The sequence below is a fragment of the Zalophus californianus genome, chromosome 14 (assembly GCF_009762305.2).
Source record: "Zalophus californianus isolate mZalCal1 chromosome 14, mZalCal1.pri.v2, whole genome shotgun sequence".
Taxonomy (NCBI): domain Eukaryota; kingdom Metazoa; phylum Chordata; class Mammalia; order Carnivora; family Otariidae; genus Zalophus; species Zalophus californianus.
In genome coordinates this window covers 2,393,195-2,412,743 of record NC_045608.1, presented here as the reverse complement: position 1 = coordinate 2,412,743, position 19,549 = coordinate 2,393,195, and the positions used below count along the sequence as shown (strand labels likewise).

The 19,549-nt window shown below is 46.9% G+C and overlaps 1 protein-coding gene across 2 annotated transcripts in view; it reads right to left on the bottom strand.

Moving 5' to 3' along the window:
* The window catches only part of TMEM132D (transmembrane protein 132D), a 557,603-nt gene that overhangs the window by 510,853 nt on the left and 27,201 nt on the right, over window positions 1-19,549 (bottom strand). Inside the window, exon 1 of one of the 2 annotated variants that reach the window (XM_035723861.1) lies at window positions 3,343-3,426. The exons of the other annotated variant lie outside the window; for it this stretch is intronic. The gene's annotated coding sequence lies outside the window, so the exon portion shown is untranslated. Of the gene's footprint in view, window positions 1-3,342; window positions 3,427-19,549 lie in introns of those variants that run through there. 2 annotated transcript variants of the gene reach the window in all.

Sequence of the window (19,549 nt, the reverse complement as noted above, 5' to 3'; positions counted from 1 at the left end):
CACCATAGGTGGGTATTTCAGAGCCCGCATAAGATTCTCTAATTAGATCAAATGACTTTTTATCTAAGGCATTCAGGGCTGAGAGATGGTGAAATCCCAGTTTAATCAACCTTAAGTCCCACGGCTCCTTGGAGGGAACTTCTCCTTAAAGCCATGAACTTCAGCCAAGAGTGTGTTAATTTTACCTTTTGTGTTTCCTGCTCTCTGTAATAATAATAATGAGGTGCCCTGAAATGTTAATGCTGTTTGGAATTCCCATTTAAACTATTTCTTAAACTTCTGCCCTAAGTTCCCTCCCTTTAATAGACAGAGTCAGGATGCCCAGAGGGAGAGACAAAGATGGAACAGGGTGGGCGGACCAGGACCTACAAAGGCGAGTCCATCAACACTGAAATATCAACTGTATTTAAATGAGAATTGCCCCAAGGTGCCAAGGCAATGACCTCAGGAATATTCAACAGGAAAAATAAGTATCTGGTCCCTTTAATAAAAAATTAAGATCAGATACAAGAAAACAAAAAACAAGGAGAAGGAGGGGCAGAATGGCTAATATTTGTTGTCCTTACTAAGAGCAAGGGCACTATCGTGCTCTCACTTGAGAATGTTTCTTGCCACAATCACCACATCCGATTTTCCCAAAGAGTCGGAGGGACACCCTGCCGGCCCACTCAGAGATTCTGGGAGGCTCACAAACTGGATCAAGGACACAGTCATACCATACATAAGGAAGTTTCACTCTTTCCATCTGATAACGTCAGGGGAAAATGTGCAGGTTAGGCTGGTCTATCTACTTGTCAGCATTACTGATCTCCCCTCCGGATGGTGACAGAACAGGTCGGAGCATCCAGGGAGACAATATTCATCGCATTCGTTTTCACTGTGTTTAACTGTTACTTCTACTTTTCATTCATAATTGTGGCTTCCTATTTATATTTATAATATAAAATTCTACAATAAAGTAAGCCTTTTTATTTAAAAAGTGTCCCTTTACAGAAAAAGAACATTGTAAGCAAATAATAGTATGGTTGGTTGCAGATACAGCAATTGTAAAGGTAAAGTGCAAATAAATGACTTGCGTTTGGAAATCCTGGCAGTGCTCACTAGCTTGTGACATCACAAAATCAGACATGTTTTCATCCTGGCCGAATTCCTTCAGTGTATTTAAATGCAAGGCCCTTTTTTTTTTAAGATTTTATTTATTTACGAGAGAGAGAGCGTGTGTGCACACAAGCTGGGGAAGGGACAGAAGGTGAGAGAGAATCCTTAAGCAGACTCCATGCTGAGCGCAGAGCCCAACGCGGGGCTCGATCCCAGGACCCTGAGATCACGACCTGAGCCAAAACCAAGATTTGGATGCCCAACCAACTGAGCCACCCAGTCGCCCCTGCAAGGGCCAATTTTTAAAGAAGAATTGCCAAAAAGATTGGTATAAATAGGATCCCTAATTGGTCCACATAAGACTTTTTCTCAGAATAAGAAAAAATTAAAAATGCATCTTAATTAAAATGTGACTGAATGATAAAGATGCTTAAGAATACAACTATTCAGGTGTTGGGAAAATTGGACAGCCACATGCAGAAGAATCAAACTGGACCATCTCCTTACACCACACACAAAAATAGACTCAAGATAGTTGAAAGACCTCAATGTGAGACAGGAATCCGTCAAAATCCTAGAGGAGAACACAGGCAGCAACCTCTTCGACCTCAGCCTCAGCAACTTCTTCCTAGAAACATCGCCAAAGGCAAGGGAAGCAAGGGCAAAAATGAACTATTGGGACCTCATCAAGATAAAAAGCTTTTGCACAGCAAAGAAAACAGTCAACAAAACCAAAAGACAATGGACAGAATGGGAGAAGATATTTGCAAATGACGTATCAGATAAAGGGCTAGTATCCAAAATCTATAAAGAACTTATCAAACTCAACACCCAAAGAACAAATAATCCAATCAAGAAATGGGCAGAAGACATGAACAGACATTTTTCCAAAGATGACATCCAAATGGCCAACAGACACATGAAAAAGTGCTCAACATCGCTCGGCATCAGGGAAATCCAAATGAAAACCTCAATGAGATACCACCTCACACCCGTCAGAATGGCTAAAATTAACAAGTCAGGAAATGACAGATGTTGGCGGGGATGCGGAGAAAGGGGAACCCTCTTACACTGTTGGTGGGAATGCAAGCTGGTGCAGCCACTCTGGAAAACAGTATGGAGGTTCTTCAAAAAGTTGAAAATAGAGCTACCATACGACCCAGCAATTGCGCTACTGGGTATTTACCCCAAAGATACAAATGTAGGGATCCGAAGGGGTACATGCACCCCGATGTTTATAGCAGCAATGTCCACAATAGCCAAACTATGGAAAGAGCCAAAATGTCCATCAACAGATGAATGGATAAAGAAGATGTGGTGTATACACACACACACACACACACACACACACACACACACACACACACACACATACTATGGAATATTATGCAGCCATAAAAAACCCATGACATCTTGCCAGTTGCAACAATGTGGATGGAACTGGAGGGTGTTATGCTGAGCGAAATAAGTCAATCAGAGAAAGACAAGTATCACATGACCTCACTGATATGAGGAATTCTTAATCTCAAGAAACAAACTGAGGGTTGCTGGAGTGGTGGGGGGTGGGAGGGATGGGGTGGCTGGGGGATGGATATTGGGGAGGGTAGGTGCTATGGTGAGCGCTGTGAATTGTGTAAAACTGATGAATCACAGACCTGTGCCTCTGAGACAAATAATACATTATATGTTTAAAAAAAAAAAAAGGGAAGATAGTAGGAAGGGAAAAATGAAGGGGGGGAAATTGGAGGGGGAGACGAACCATGAGAGACTATGGACTCTGAGAAACAAACTGAGGTTTTTAGAGGGGAGAGGGGTGGGGGGATGGGTTAGCCTGGTGATGGGTATTAAAGAGGGCACATACTGAATGGAGCACTGGGTGTTATACACAAACAATGAATCATGGAACACTACACCAAAACCTAATGATGTAATGTCTGATGACTAACATAACATAATGAAATAAAATTTAAAAAACAAAAAAGAATTGATTAAAAAAAGAATACAAACTATTGAAATATTCCACCAATGCTGAATTTTTCAAATTTTTGCCATATTCACTCTTATGGGTTATGCAAAATCATGATGCGATTCCAGCTCATAAGTCATTAAAATTCCCCTGGAAACAGAAGATACAAATCAAATACATGAACACAGAATAAAACCAAAATTATTCCCTGAGAATCATCACAGGCTGAAGTGTGTGACAATTTGTACAACCACAAAGGAAAAAAGGATCAAAATTACCTGAAGAAACAAAAAAAGAGAGAACAGTCTGGCAGGTTGGGGGGTGGGGAGTCACCACTTCCAAGATGCTCGGAGGAGGATGGCGAGGCTCATCATGGAGTTGGGGAGGGGGGTGCTGCAGCTTCTGTGCTTCAGACCCCGCATTCTCCCTCCTTACAGCACATTTAGCCCAGTGCACGCTGGAGTAGTTGTGAGCGGATGCTCGGCAGAGGGCGTGAAGAGGCGCTGAGCCCCATGTGAGCGTGCAGGATGAGCCCACGCAACAATTTCTGTGTGCCATTACATTATTACAATTTTTACGATGCAAACGTATTGCTTTTGTAATTGAGGAAGCGCAAGACCAAATACACAAAAAATGACTACTGATAAACTAATAAAAGAGACATCGAAAGATACTTTAAGGACCATCTAAGTAACATTTATCTGGAATCTCTCCGAACTTATCAGTCCCCTGAAACAGGCAGCCTTTGTATCTTGTCTGTATCAGGAAGCGTGGTTTAACAAATCTGAAGAGGGAATTAATCTTGCAAGATGACATCTTTTCAGAATACAGTAACTTAAGCCAAGTCAAATTTATGTGCTTGTAAAAACTGAGAGGAAGGGACAGCAGGGGAAGAGAGAGAGGGAGAGAGAGAGGAATTTAAAGAATGCAGGTTAAGTCTGCAAATTATTCTATCACCTGGAGGGAGCATGGGACAGGGTGCATACCTACTCTCTTCAGATCTCTGGATCCCCTACACCTCTCCTAACACAAGTATCTTGATAAGACGAGTGTAATCCCAAAGTTTCCCAATATCATTTATCCCTATTAAAAGATCCAAGCCATTTTCCCTGATGCTCAACTGAAGACAGAGGGACCTTTCCTAGCTCTGAAAGACAACCTTCCTGTACTGGCCTCACTGAGGAAGGCACGTGAGCCCCTCATGTACGTCTAAATACGACAGAACACTACTGCACCACTGGAAATGTCTAGAGTATAAGCAGCTGTCCTGGGCCACAGCAGTGAAATCACACTTGGAACTCCGAGCCAGCCAATGCTCTCCCCTCTACCGTTCCTCTCCACCACCAAGGGGCTGACTCTTGGCCCCCAAGGACGAGGAACAATAGGATGTTGACTTAGAATGCATTTCCTATTTTAGCTTTCCATGTTGGAAGCCACATGAAGCACTATACATTTGGAAAAAGGATGGAATCACCTAATTCATGGGACGGGCACTGTGATGCTCTAGAGTCTGCTCACATATGCCTCCTTCACCTCCGATGTGAGTTCGGGGAGAATGGTTGGGACCTAGTGACAAAAACTTTCCCTGTGTTCTTGAATCAAGAAGTTTACCTATTGGTGGACATAGAATGGGTGACATCAGCCACTTTTCTTGCTCATTATATTTCAATATCTAGAAGGAAAATATATGCAAACCACACAAGGGAAATAAACATGAAATTGAAATATATATATATATACACATATATATATATATATATATATATATTTTTAAACATGCATGTGAATTAAATCTGTTTTGTGGCTCATATTCCAGGGATGGCTCATAATCAAAACATTGCTTCCCCATAAGAGGAAGAACAAATTGCTGGAAAATGGCCTCGTGTAAGAGTATCTTCTAAAACCCAGAGAAAACCTGAGTATTTTTTCCCTTTTCCAGAGTTACTGACGTATCCAGAGTTGCCTGTCCTATATGAGTCAGAAATCAACAACAGCAAAACCGTTTATGGGGAAAGCAAAATGTTTAATTTGAGACTGGAACCACCATGCCTATAATCCCTATAATTTCCCCCTCTGTCTGACTAGATTCAACTTTGAGATGGATCGACCACATTCAACATCATCCCACAAAGCCCAGTCAGCAGCCCCACCAGTAAGTGTCCCAAAATTTAGCTACAAGTTCATATCAGATTTATCCCAAATTAAAATGATTCCTAAGAATAAAATCATCATGTCCATAAACAGGTTCTATTAAAATCCAAATAAAATGATCCTAAATAGCTTATGTGATCATTATTGTGTCCAATCAATTGCCCACACATTCACCACTACCCTGTCTCCCTTGCCACCTGTGCCTCCTTCCCTTTTGTCACACCTTCCATGGGGGGATTCTGGGACACATTCACTACGGTTCTGTATGAAATATATCGTGAAGATACAAAGAAAATATCAGAATTTAGACTTCATTTTTGAACAATGCTTTCTTAATATACAGAATTCTAGGTTTTGACAGATATTTTTCCTTCTGCATTTTAAATATGATTCCATTGTCTTCTGAGTTTCATTACTTCCACTGAAATGTACATTGTCAGTCTTACTGTTTCTTCTTTGAAGTTAAAATGTCCTTTGTCTCTTTTGAGCAGTTTTACAATGATTTACTTGGATGCGCTGCCCTGTGCATCTGTGCTGGCTTGAGGTCACAGGTCTTCTGCCTGACTCTGTGCCTTGACCGTTTTCACCAATTTGGGGAAGTTCTCCCATTCATTTCTCTCCCCCTCTTTGCACTTCAGAATATTTTCTACTGACCTCCATTTCAGTTCATTCATCCCAATTTGCTCATAAACCAACTATTATGTTTATTTTCAGTTACTCAACCATTCAGCTCTACCCCTTTCATTTGATCCTACTGAACATATTTTTGATTTCCTGCTCAATCTCCCCATCATGTCATCCTAGGATAGGCATTTTTAAATCCATTATGGAAATTCCAGTACCTGGATCACCCCAGGGTCGACTTCTGCCCCCTCTCCCATTAGTCCTGGCTCCTGGTGTGCCTGGGCAATTGCTTACTGAATGTCAGACAACACATATGAAAAACTGTACATGCTATGGATTAGGTTGATTTCTCCCCAGAGAGAATTTATTTTGCTTCCAGTGGGCAATTCAAGTTAGAGGAAACTGTCTTAATCCAGTCTGCCACTGAGCTATTTCAAAGCTGATGTTGAGCTTCTGTGGTTCTGGTTCACCCCTACTCTTGGCCCTTGGGGAGCTCCAACCGGAAGCCTGGGGGTTTATGGGCTCAGGTCCCATGGGCAGGTCCCGAACCCCATTTTCGTCTCTGGCAAAACTGTACCACGAGGCCACTGAGGGCACTAGCTCAGCTCAGTAGCCTCGTAGCTGCCCCTCTGCTCAATTCCTAAGTTTTCCCACGCTGCTATTACCTGGCAAGTACTTCAGGATAAACCCTGACGCAGAATGCCGGGCCCACTCCTGAGGCTCTTCCTTCTCTGTGCCCCTTACATCAGCCCTGCTGGCTGTGCCACCCTGAACCACGGCTCTGGTCCTCCCAGATCCCAGGGACTTCCAATGGCTCTGGTCCACTCTGTTTCCTCTCAGCCACGGCTTCACACCAGCAAATGCACTGGGTCAACGGCGGTTCAGGAACACTCAAGGTGTGTGTCCTCTGGGAGACAACAGGAACCTGCACATTCTGACTCTCCTCCTACAGAGAAGGGAGGACCGTCCCTGAATCTGGGCAGGTTCTGGGACCACTGGGACCTACAGAATACGTGAAGGGACACTCTGCGAGGCCCCCATCTGAAGAGAATGGCAGCTTCTCCTTCCTGAACCTTGGAATACTTGCTCTGGGAAAGGAGGTGCCATTTAAGAAGTCTGATTACCCTGAAGCCACCAAGCTTTGAGGAAGCCCGAGGTAGCTAACTGGAGAGCCTGCAGGGCATCATCCGGCCCCCAGGCCAGACGTGAGCCTGGAGAAGCCTCTGATGGCTCCCGCCTCAGCCACCGCCTGCCTACAGTAGCATTAGGAGCCCCAAACAAGAACTCAGCTGAGCCCTTCAACTCCAAGAACCATGAAGGACACTCTGAGAAATTATAGGTTTAATACACTAACTTTGGGGTGGTTTGCTTCTCTGTAATATATAACCACGCCCTCTTTCTTCAAGTTTTGGCTGCTTGGTAGCCTCCAGTGTGTGTGTTGGGGGGGGGGGTCTGTGCCTGAGTCTGTGTATGTCTGTGCATGTGCGTCTGTATGTCTGTGTGTGTCTGTCTGTGTGTGTGTGTCTATGTGTATGAAATTCTACTCCATGTCACTACTCGGTCTGAGTAAAAGGTCTGGTCTAACCCGAGAGAGCCTATCAGAGCTGGACATGGAAGTTGTGCCCACTCTAAGCACAAAATCATTCATTAAGCCTTAAAAATCACCAATCAGCAAGTGCCGTTGGGTCCAAGTAACGGCAGACCCCGGGGGCTGGTCTGGTGGCATCACTCAGACCTCTGCAGGAGTGCTGCCTCACCAGGGACCCCCCTCCCAACCGGGCCCTGTTGGACAACATCCTCGGTCATCTCCGAGCCTCTTACCATCTTCACCGCTGTCCATGGCGTTTACCACAACTCCATGCCATATGCCGGCCTCTGTCCCCCCAACAATAACTTCCACAAGTGCTGTGTGATGGCCCTAAAGGCTCTTAAGGCACAACGCTAGCTTCTCCTTCTGGGCATGTGCAGGAATACACTGCCCTTTCCAGAGCACGTGCTCATGCATGACCACACGGTTGGCTTTGGCCAGTGAAAAGTGACAAAGCTCTGTGAGCCAGAGCACCTCCACCAGCCTGTGTCCCAGAATGGGAACCTGGAGTGCCCGGCAGAGCCTGCAGCCGAAACTCAGTGGACACAGAGAATGAAGAGACATAACTCTTTGCTGCTTTAAACACTAGAAATTTGGGGCTATTTGTTATCGTAGCATATTACAGCCCATCCTGACTACACTGAGCAGAATGTTTTGTGATACTGTCACGTCTGTGGACCAGAGCCTTAGCGCGCAGAGCTGACATGACCATGGCCAACAAACTCAGGAGTTCTCTTCCCAATGTTATTTAAGACATAACTAAGGTTTAGCGATCACGAATCATTCTCTCCATGACACCCGTTAGGCCCAAGAGCTGAATTGCACAGAAAATCATTTATCCCCATGTTTACTTTCACTGTATTAAGATTTTGTTCATAGCTAAATAATAATCCAAACTTGACATTCTCTACAAGGCAAGCCATTCACCTTCAATTCACCCAAATTATGTTTTTAAAGAAGAGAGAATGAATATTATCTGAAATGGGGGTGCACCTGCCCCAAATTAGAAGCACTATATAGAATTTGCAGCTTAGCACTGACTCTGCATCATAAGTAGCTTATGAATCTACTCAATTAACTCAAATAAGGGAGAGCTGACTACCCTCCAGACAGTAAGCATTACAGTCATTCCGGGGGGATTTTCCCTGGGAGCTGCGGGTACCTTCTTTGTATTCGACATCTGAAATACCCAAAGATAAGTTCCTAATGGCTCCTTTAAAAATTATCACAGCAATTTTGTAAAAAGACTTGTGGCAAATGGCCCCTTAAGGATCAGCCCTTAAATGAAAGGTGGAGGAATTGGGACACAGAAATGACAGTTTTGTTCCTTGATACATAAAGAGCACTGTTACCCAGTACATAAATACTTGAGCTTAGTCTTGAGACAAAAACGGCTTGTTTTGCTAAGTTGGTCCTAGTATTAATGGAGATTTGAAAACCAAAAAACAAAAACAAAAACACCACCTTTTCCAATGAGGAAGAACGTAGAAAAATATCTTAAGAAGGTAAAATAGTCTATGTTATTCTTAGCAACAACTACCAGGCATTAGATAGAGACAGTGGGTAGAGAAAAACACAAGACTTTACTTTTAGGAAAATTTGGGCATTTTCTTAGGTTTGAAAACCCTTTGATTAGTCACTTCAATTTTTTCCATTTCTCATTTTGTATTGTGATGATTAAAAATAATTTTGAGGGATCATTTCAGTCATTACTCCCAAAGACTCAATGGACCCACCAGTTTCAAGGTGCCTTCACCAGGTGGGAGTCAGACAAGAGGAAGAAGAAATGAATTCTCATTTCCGGTTCACCTTGCTTCTGCTTTTCTGACTTCCACTCCGTTGTTCCTGGTAATGCCCTCTGGTTGCACCCAGGCCAGTGTCCTTCCCCTTCCTGCCCCGGTTAACTGCGAAGTGTTATGTTCACGTTGCAAATCATTCACTCCCAGACTTGAGTGCAGACTCAGTAATTATAAGGGAAATGCTCCAGAGAAATGTACGTTCACTCATGAACAGCAACTTACAAAGCCACAAAGGACACTTCACGCACCTCTGGTTTCCTACTTTCCACCTGTGCAAAGGGACACCTCCAAGCCACATGGTGCTACAGCCCTGTTGGATCAAATCCCATTTTCTAAACCCAAAGTTAATTCCATTTTGGTATTTTTCTATATGAAAATAAAGCTTTTAAAACCTCACATTGAAGGATACCAATGAGCTCTCCTAAAATGTGGAACTCAACACCAAACAAGTACAAGCATAAAACCACACTGTTTTTCTGGCAGGGGGTGGGGGGTGGGGGAACAAATCTCTCCCTTAGTTTGAATCATCAATCTAAAACCAAAACCAAAACCATGGGATGCAGTTCACTTTCATTCTACAAACAGCTAATTGCCTTATTTACAGGATAATTAGATTTGAATCTACCTGGGTTATGTTAATAAGCTACACAGAATGAATACATGCACAAGAAGATTATTAAATTACAACACCATGGGCAAAAACGATACAGATTTATCACATACAGAAAACAGCTGGTCACTGTGTGAATGTTATTCATCGGGGAAGCTGGGGACAAAACTGCAGGAAGAAATTTATTGAGTCAACTCCTTGCCAGGCACGATGTGTGCTATTTCATACACATCATCCCACTTGAACCTTGCAACACTACTATGACCATAATATTAGTTCACCCGTTAAGCAGATAGGGGAAGAGATCAGAGGATGTTCAGACTGAACAGTAAATATATGAGCAGAGCTGAAGATTTTTTTTAAGAATATATTCATTTATTTGACAGAGAGAAAGAGAGAGAGAGAGCATGAGCAGGGGGAGTGGGAGAGGGAGAAGCAGGCTCCCCGCCGAGCAGGGAACCCAACGCGGGGCTCGATCCCAGGACCCCGGGATCATGACCTGAGCCGAAGGCAGACCCTTAACGAGTGGGCCACCCAGGCACCCCAACTACGAGTCATTAATATGCACACTATGCCACATGCACCGAGGACTTTTTCATGCAAAGACCCAAAGTACTTTTCTTCATTCGATTTTTTTAAAAGAAGCAACACATCAAGAGACAGCAGTAGCCAGACACTTTTATTGGTTCTAGCAGATTCCACGACGAAAACCGGATTTCATAAATAGTTATTGGTGCGTGTTGATGAGCACTCAAATCAGAGCAAAACTGAGGTCAATATTTACTTCGGAGGGAACATCTCAATATCCATGCAAATATTGGCTCAGTTTGGAAAACACAGCCTCTATTCTGAATGTTTTTGGCCAAATATTCGCACAGATGCAGACAAAGGCAGATGTTGCTATCCACAGGGAAAACAGACTTCTACCAAGTGAATCAGGATCATATTTGCAGAGATAGCTAATCCAAGCACGTGAAAAGCTATATTTTCTCCATGTTGAATAGTTTCCCAATTATCTGGAAATTAGTTGACTTGCTTTTCACATTTAGGATTTTAAAACCTCCTGACTCATTACAGACTTTTTTTTTTCCTTAACCAGAACAGATTTTCATCTCTTAGGCTGCCATCATAAATATTAAATTGAAAAATTGTTCCTTTACCACAAGTTGCCACATTGTTGATTAAATTGTACACATGCCAGCATTTACATGGCTCTCACTTGGAGATAATTGTAACTTTAGTAACATGCAGAAGGCTGGATGAAAGTACAAGGATGTTTACCGCATCAGTATTTATAAGAGTGAAAAATTATAGGCAACAAAATGTCAGCAGTGATAAAATAAATTACCGCATGATAGCATTGTTTTATTTTGTAAAATACATGTGCACTTGTGTACGAAACACTGCTTCAATACAGCTATGCATGTTGTGCACTGCACAACTCTAGGGAGGATGCCCACATCAGTCTAAGTCAGGGCCCAGCAAAGTGTTTCTGTAAAGGATCAGACAGCAAATATTTTAGGCTCTGAGAGTCATGGGGTCTCTGCCACAACTACTTACCTCTGAGACTGTAGCAAAAAGCAGCCAAGGACACAACTAAATGCAGATGGCTATGTTCCAACAACATTTTATATTTGGAGATTGAAATTGGAATCTCATATAATTTTCACACGTCATGCAGTATTATTTTTCCGACTTCTTTAAACCACTTAAAAATGTTAAAACTGCTTTTAGCTCACAGACCACCCAACAACAGGGGGCAGGCTAAAAACGACTTTTGACTATAAGCCACCAATTGCTGACCCTGATCTATACGAATGTCACCCACCAAAGTTGTGCCCTCGACAACCTGCACTGCCTCACAGGTACCTAGCATAAATGCATAAGGGCTGAAAATTTCTCAGCAAACTGCTAACAGCTCTAACAGGTGTTATCTATAGGACCTTCTGGGATTGGGGGTGGCAGGCAGGTGCTGAGGAAGTGTTTTCACATTGCACCTTATTTTTGCTGGGTGTACACATTTTTCTCAATAGACATGCAGAGCCTCTTCTTTTCAAAGACTGAAAATGAGGCACCAGGCCCGCTGCGAGGGGCGTGTGCTTGGGTAGAAGCGGCTGGCTCTGCAGTGGAGAAGGAGCTTCGAGTAGGGAGCACCACAATGGGGTGGTGACAAGGTTTCACGTGTTGTCTCCAACGGCTGTTACACAGGGAGCCCTTTGCAGCGGTTCTTTAAAATGCCACTTCTGTCTTACAGACTTTCCGGAATGTGTATCATCTTTGAAGACACACTGATCTTCATTCTTCCATGTACTCTTCAAACCCCCCTGAAGCTGAGTCAGGAGGCTGAGTTTGACCGTCACCGATTAAAATAAAATATGCTCTAATAAAATATCACATCTAAAATACCACTGTTTCATCCACTTGGCTGCCACAAATGGGTGATGAAAGACCGATGGAAACATGCTCTACTCTAAACCGTGCACAAAGATGGGGACCCGATCACAGCTTAAGAAACGCCTGGTGGAAACTTGTTCCGTAAGAACATCTCCTTGTCATTGGTACTATCGCCATCCGAACCGCGCACCGGGTTCGCAAGTACAAAAGGGGACACACTGATGTGCAGAATCCACTCTGGTTTACCTTCAACTTTGGAAATTGGGTTCTTCTTAAATGAGAAATAAGGGCTTCCCAGGGTGGTCAGACGAGCGCCGGGGTGTCCTCAATCCCTGAAGAAAAGGACAGAAACGTAGGCCAGGGGTAACAGGGAGAACCGGCCGGCTGGCAGGACATGCCAGGGTCCCATGGGCAAAGTCTCTTCCCCCAAGGCCCGCTCCTCTCCAGACGGGGAGAGACCCCCCAAGGACGACCAAAGCAGTGACTGCTGCAGGCTTCTCTGGGCTGGTGCCAGGGAGCGTGGGCTCTCCCCAGGCCCTGGCAGATGGTGCCTCGCCCCCGCAGGGCCGGCTCTGGGGCTGATCAGGGAATCACTGCTAAGCGCAAGAATCTCTGGTGTTTCGTTGATGTGATCTCTTCAGAAGGGTCATGAGCATCCGTGAGGGGAGGCAGAGGACCAAGTGCCCGCTCCACACGATTCCCCTCCTCAGCCGCCCCCTGTCCTGCCCTGTTTCCTTTGGATGTACTTATGCATCTCGTTCTCTACCTTCATTTCTACAAATAACTCCAGACTCATTGGTACTTACATCTTATATTACAATTGTTTATATAACTTACCTTATCCCTTTCCAAAAAGGACATAAAGTGTTCTGTTGCTGGTGGCTGCTTGCTTATTACATTCTGGGCATTTCAGGGGTAGGTTTAGGATCAACGGGACCCCAAACACGCTCTGTTTTTCTCTCTGTGAGTCTACTTCCCTGCACCTTTGATTAGTGTCTCCCTCTGTCTCTTCAGCCTGTTTCCAATTCTGACCCTGCTCTCCGCGTGCATCTGTATGCGTCTGTTTCTCTATGCCCGTGTTCAGTGCTCAGGCTCTTCCTTAGTGAACCTGCCTCTTCCCTCCCCCCTTGCTCCTCCTCTTCTTCCTCCTCCTGAGCTCCCATGCCCCACTCGACGAAATACTTACAAGAACCAGCAAAAAAAAAAAAAAAAAAAAACCGACCGAACGTCCCAAGGTAGATGTTTCATTACAGGTTTTCAGAATGAGTGATTTGTTAACTCCACCAAACACCCAGTGCGTGGATGTGGGTGAAATGGTTTGGAAGAAGTATAAGAAAATTATCAAAAGCAAGGCATCCCTAGAGTACCTTCTGCTTTGCAGCTTTTGTACATCTTTCTGGGTTCTTTTCTGGTTTTCTTGGAGACCCCAGACTTTCAATGTTCCTAAAAATGTATGCCACTGGATAGGAGAGAACAGATTCCATTTACTTATTACCAGGACGTCTGTGTGTCCAGGGCACCTCAAGCTTAATGTGTGGAAGAAAGAAAAGGGGATCCAAAGTGAGGGCCCACGGTAAAAATGTATAGTCAAAATTCTGTTTAAACATCCCTTCAGCTTCCGAGGATGCACATAACATGGGTTTCAGGTACACGTTGTGGTACAGAACTCTGCCTTGAATGCGTAGGGACCACAGAGCTGGAGGAAAAGACAGGTCTGTGCGCAGATGCCCGGCACAGCCGCTCCACCTGGGGCAACACAGAGGGTGACCAACACTCGGGTCTCCCCACTTGCCTCTAAGTTCCACTTGGTTCTGCTTTAATCCAAAGCTTCTGTAAAACTGAAGGTCATGGTAACGGATCTGTTTCGTAATGCAAGCCTTCACAGGGGCCATGGGTTTCAAAGCAGCCCTCCCTCCGTGTTTAGCTCACAGGAGGTACTGGGCTGCTGGTCTTGGATTTGAGCTCTCCAGAGGGCCACATGCTAACTGGTCTTCTGTTCTGGGAAGCGCTGTGGAAGAGAACCCCTTTACAACTGGCTTTTACCACCAGCCGGATGCTTCCACCCTGTTCACTGGTCTCTGTCTCCTTATGAGTGGCATCTCGTGGGGCTGGAGATGTGTTCCGGGGGAGGGGATGGTTTTCCATTCAGCACACAAGTTGAGGGTCAGTGCACGGACTGCATAGCTCCCTCCCACAATCCAAGCAGCATCTGACTGACTCCATGAGGAATCAAGACACACACAAGCATTTCAACAGGACAGAGTCCGGTCACACCGAACAGGAGGGCAGCAGGTGACGTCGTGCAAACAGTAATGCAAAGTAGGGAAGACAGGGTGGTGCACATTCGTGCCCATGGACGTCCTCGTGGCTTGCACTTCTCATGATGTGTCACCGACACTCAGAGTACACGACGTTCAAAGTCATGGAGCGAGACGAAAGGTAATACCTACAGGGTAGTCCTGGGATAACCCGGAACAGCCAGCTTCACGGAGCTGTGGCCCTGTTCCAGGCGCTGTTCCAGGCTCTTTCCCTACACTGCCCCGGTAGCCCCCCACCCCTCAGAAGACAATCGTGGCCCAGAGCCCAGGGCTGCAGACAGCCATCAACAGAAGCAGGTTCCACCCCGTGCAGTGAACAGTGTGGGGACAGCATCACTGCAGCGGCATGAAAATCCTCAGACCCTCCCTACAGTCCTTCAGGAAAAGCCTCCAAACTGGAGGCTTGAACGAAAAGTGTGAGAAAAACCAGCCTCATGGAACACAAACAAAATCGCGGTGGAAAGTGTCCACCAGGAGAGAGAGCACTGACATATTTTCTCCGCACCGGACGGAAGCAGACTCGCACGGCGTGCCAACGAGAGCCGGCCAGGGCTCTCCCACCGCTGCGCAGGAGGGGACGCTCGGGCATCGTGATGCCATCCCCCCCATGAGGCCCGGTGAGCACGGCGACGGTACAACCAGCAAGCCCTGCGCTGGGACGAGAACGGAGCCACTCTGCCCCCAACTCCTCACCACCCCGGGCACGGCACCCGGGGCGCGTCTGTGCCGTCTCTTTGGAAGGACGGGGCCGGAAACTTCAGACCTACTTTATTTCTATGGAACCAGTAGCCAGCATTTTAAAATTGGGAATTTCCCATGAAACTCTGGATTTAGAGTTTCTCATGGAAAATGTGAAGTTCAGGCCACAAGGCATTCACACGGCACTTGGGAACGAGCCCTCGCTGCCCTCCGACAGGGCCTTCCCGCCACAGAGTCCCGCATGCTCCCACCCTGCCGGCCTCTGTGGGCCTCGAGCAGGGCGATGGGTGAAGGAAAACCAAGCACAGTTTGGAAATCAGGCAGAAAGATTACTGTGTGCCCTTTCAAAGCCATACCAGAACACTCAACAAGGCCCCTAAATGTCACGGGATCGCCAGGGAAAAGGGACTTCACTCGACTTCCTATTGATTAGGGTCCAGACTCTGCAAATGTAGATGTTACCTTGTAGAAGGTGGGAAGCTGCAAGTGACTCGTGTCCAGGAGAAAGGCAAACAGCCAGGGTCGTGTGCAAAAGACACCTTAGTGCTTGTGCCGCATCATCCATAGGGCCTTCCCCTGCATCGGACTCTGCAGGCCTTTCCCAGCCGTCTCTTTTCCACTAAACACGTGTGCATGTGTGTGTGCCTGCATATGTGTGCACGTGTGTGCATGCCTGTGGTGCATACATGTGTACACATGTGTGTGCATGTGTCTGTGCATCTGTGCATGTGTGTGCACCTGTGTGTGTGCGCCTGTGTGCATGGTTCGTGTGTGCATGCCTGTGTGTGCATACATGTGTACACTTGTGTGTGTGTGCATGTGTCTGTGCATCTATGTGTGCGTGTGCATGTGTGTAAATGGATAATGTCCGTGCATACATGTGTACACTTGTATGTGTGCATGTATCTGTGCATGTGTGTGCTTGTATGCGTGTGTGTGCATGCCTGTGTGCTTGCATGTGTCTACATGGGCATCGTGTGTGCATGTGCGCTTGTGGGTGTGTACACGTGTACGCGTATTTCTACACATGTATGTGTGCATATGTATGCATGTGTGCACGTGTGTGTGCTGTGAGTTTCTCACAACCACCTTCTGTCTGGCTGTATCATGTCGCTGATTCCCTCATCGATAAATTAAACAAGTCTCTGACCCTTGCTTATGGGCCACCCTATGTTTTTAGTCTTTTGAGAAATGCTAGTTTTTAAAAATGTTCAGCTTTCTGCGAATCATAATTTTTAGTAAATTACACTCTGGCACACCTTTACTGCCGTGGACAGAACCCAGGAATGCTCTGCCCCGCAGAGCTGCTCTTCAGAGCCTGAGTCCAGAAGCCATGGAAGGCAGGGGCCCTCATCTCTGTGTTTCCCAAGTCAGGTGGGGATTCCAAGTGCAGGAGCCGATGTGCAAGGGTTGGTCCTCCCCGGGCAGGGGGTGCTCCTCACGCCCGAGACGCAGTGGGAAACAGACTGGCAGCTGTCGTGGCGGGGGGGGTGGGAGACCCCACACCTTGGATGTACAGGTGTCGCTCGGCCCATAAAGCAGAGAGTACACCTGCCCTCTCCATGCACTCAGGGCTGCTGGCTCAATCCATCCCATCTGTGCCCTCGAGCTTTTTATCTCCAAGAGATTCAGACTAATTCACAGCAGACACACAGGTTGATGGGCCTCTCCTGTTACATCCTGGGGGCTCCACGCTGACATCCTTAAAAGAACTTAGAAATAAATCTAATAGAGGGCTGTTCATGCCTGAGAACTGTTTACTTGAATTCCATCAAGAGGGGACACAAGTCTAATCAGTGAATGGTCTGTGTTGACACAGCCTATGATAAAGGCTTTAAGCAGCAACAAGATGAACGTAGTTTATATATATATATAAACCCCACAGCAGCGACACGCGCTGCATCCTGATGTTAGGAGCCAGCCTGGCCGCCGCAGACCCACCCTCCGCAGTGATGGAGGCATTCCAGGAGAGGCTTCAGTGGGGACTCGGGGCCATTCATCACTTCACTTAGAGACCTGAGGCATCGGGAGATGGGCAGGAGCTTGGTCTTGGCAAGGGACGCAGGCTGGCTGTCAGACAAATCCAGGCCGTGTGGCAGGACACTCTCAGGCAAGAGCAAGAACCACAGACCTTTGTGTCTGTCTTAGGAACCAGGTTAAAAAGGAAATGGCTCTTTTATGGGAATGCTTGGCAGGGAACATGATGATGCTGGCCTTACAAAACAGTGAGGACTGCTGGGGAGCCCCACTGAAGGACCAGCCCACGGGAGCAGAAACCAGCAGGTGCCCCGATGCAAAACCCGCGTCCTTCCCCAGGGACCGGAGGAAACCCACCTGCCTTCCTGCATCGTCATTCGCGCTGAGACTTGGGGGCAGAGTGTGTGCCGTTTCACACTAAAATGGGGAACCTAGGATTTTAAGCAACCTGTTGGTCCGTTCCTTTGTAAAATTGAAGAATCCTTTTACACGGCGTAATTTTCCCACTTGACAACAATGGATTTTTTCCCTCCTGCAAGGGAGGTTAGTTTAGGGCTGCGATGGTTTCAGAATTCTCTACCACCCATTCCTTGGAAGCATGAGCCGAAACCCACAACCACCACCCCTCCCCGTGCACGCTGGAACCACCATGAGCTTCCAGTGAGCGGCCTGTGGTACAGATGATGTGTGTGACTCCCCGGAGGCGGCAGGAGGCCCCAAGGACATGCTGCTCCTGCCCCCACCTCTCCAGATCGCTCACTCTGGGGGAGCCGGTGCCACCTTGCGAGGAGACTCTAGCGGCCCTGACATGTGGCCAACTCGGGAGGAGCCCAAGCCGACCTGCTAGTCTTGGGAGGGAGCCACCTTGGAATGGTTCTCCAGTCCAGCCAAGTCCACACTCCAGCCTTCCAGCCTCTGAGCCAAGACCCCAGATATCACAAAGACAGATGGGGCACCTCACAACCGAGCCCCCATTAGGAGGGGTGGGGTTCGATTTCCTCTCACACGCCTGGGTCTTAAAAGGTCTCAGAGAGCAGTCATGTGAGTCCAGGGATGGGGGCGTCGTCGTCGAGTGGGCAGAAGGTAGACAGAAATGTTCTCCATCCCCACCGTGGTAATGCTGATGTGGTGCCTACATCTGTCAAAGTAACACGAACTATACACTTAAAAGGGGTGCACTTTGTTGTATGCAAATTACGCCCCAAGAAAACGGATTTAGAATGATTTTAGAGTATGTATTCACTGGAGGTAACTTATTTGGATTTACGGAAGTACACAGCCTGTGTGCACAGTGAAAAGCAACGTTGGAGCCTCCTGCAGAACGTCCCAGAAGATCCAAGCATGAGCAAAGCCTTCTTCCTCCAGCCCCTGTGGTGGAGGCGCCCCCCATCCACTCAGGATTTCATGCAGGGAACGCATCGGGACCAACCCCCCCAATCCCACCTGCACCCCCAGACCGTGCCCGGTGCATCTCCTCTATTCGTCGGCTCCTGACTCATACGCTTTATAATGAAGCTAAAATTGTAAGCATGGCGTTCCAGTGAGTTCTGTGAGTTCTGGTGAGTTAGGATACCTGAAGTGGGGTCCTGGGAACCCTGGATTTGTACACAGGTCGGACAGAAGTGCGGGCGTCTGAAACAAGGGCGGTCTTGGGCTGACCCTGGGCAGCTGGTGGGGGAATGAAAGCGCTCGGACTTTAGCCTGTGGGGTGTGATGCCAGTTCGGGGCCCTCACTGGCGGGACTGAGCTGAACTGCAGGACACCCAGCTGGTGTCAGAAACAAAGCCGGCATCTCTGTCTACGTAAAGACTTGGAGATGGCAGACGGGAACTGTCTGGTTGCCACAAGGCTGTTGGCATCCCCCAAATCTTGACCCCAGAGACACAGGCACTGCCCTGGGAATGAGCTGGTGGCCCAGGCCAAAAACAATCAGTTATTCGCGGAACTAACCAACGATGAGTTCGACATGAGCCCGTAAGCCATTGCAAATCCAAGGAGAGCAAAGTCTTATTAAACTTTCCGGGAACTCTTGGGACAAAGAGGCCCCTCTTGCTCTTCTGCTGACGAAGCCGGGCAGACAGGAAGCAAGCCTGGAGCTGTGAGTGGTCACTCTGCTTCCGGGGGGCAGGTCCTCCGTGAAACGGGGCCGACCCAAGACGCAGAGAGAGCCTGGGGTCCGGCGGTGTCATCTGCACCCTCTCCGTCCCCCAGGCCAGAGGCAGAGGGCACGGCGTGCAGTGGTGAAAGTCCCAAGCCCCCTTCTCAGCTAATCAGTCTGAGCAAAGACACCAGGCTGAAACCCTCCTGAATTCTCCCCACAAACGG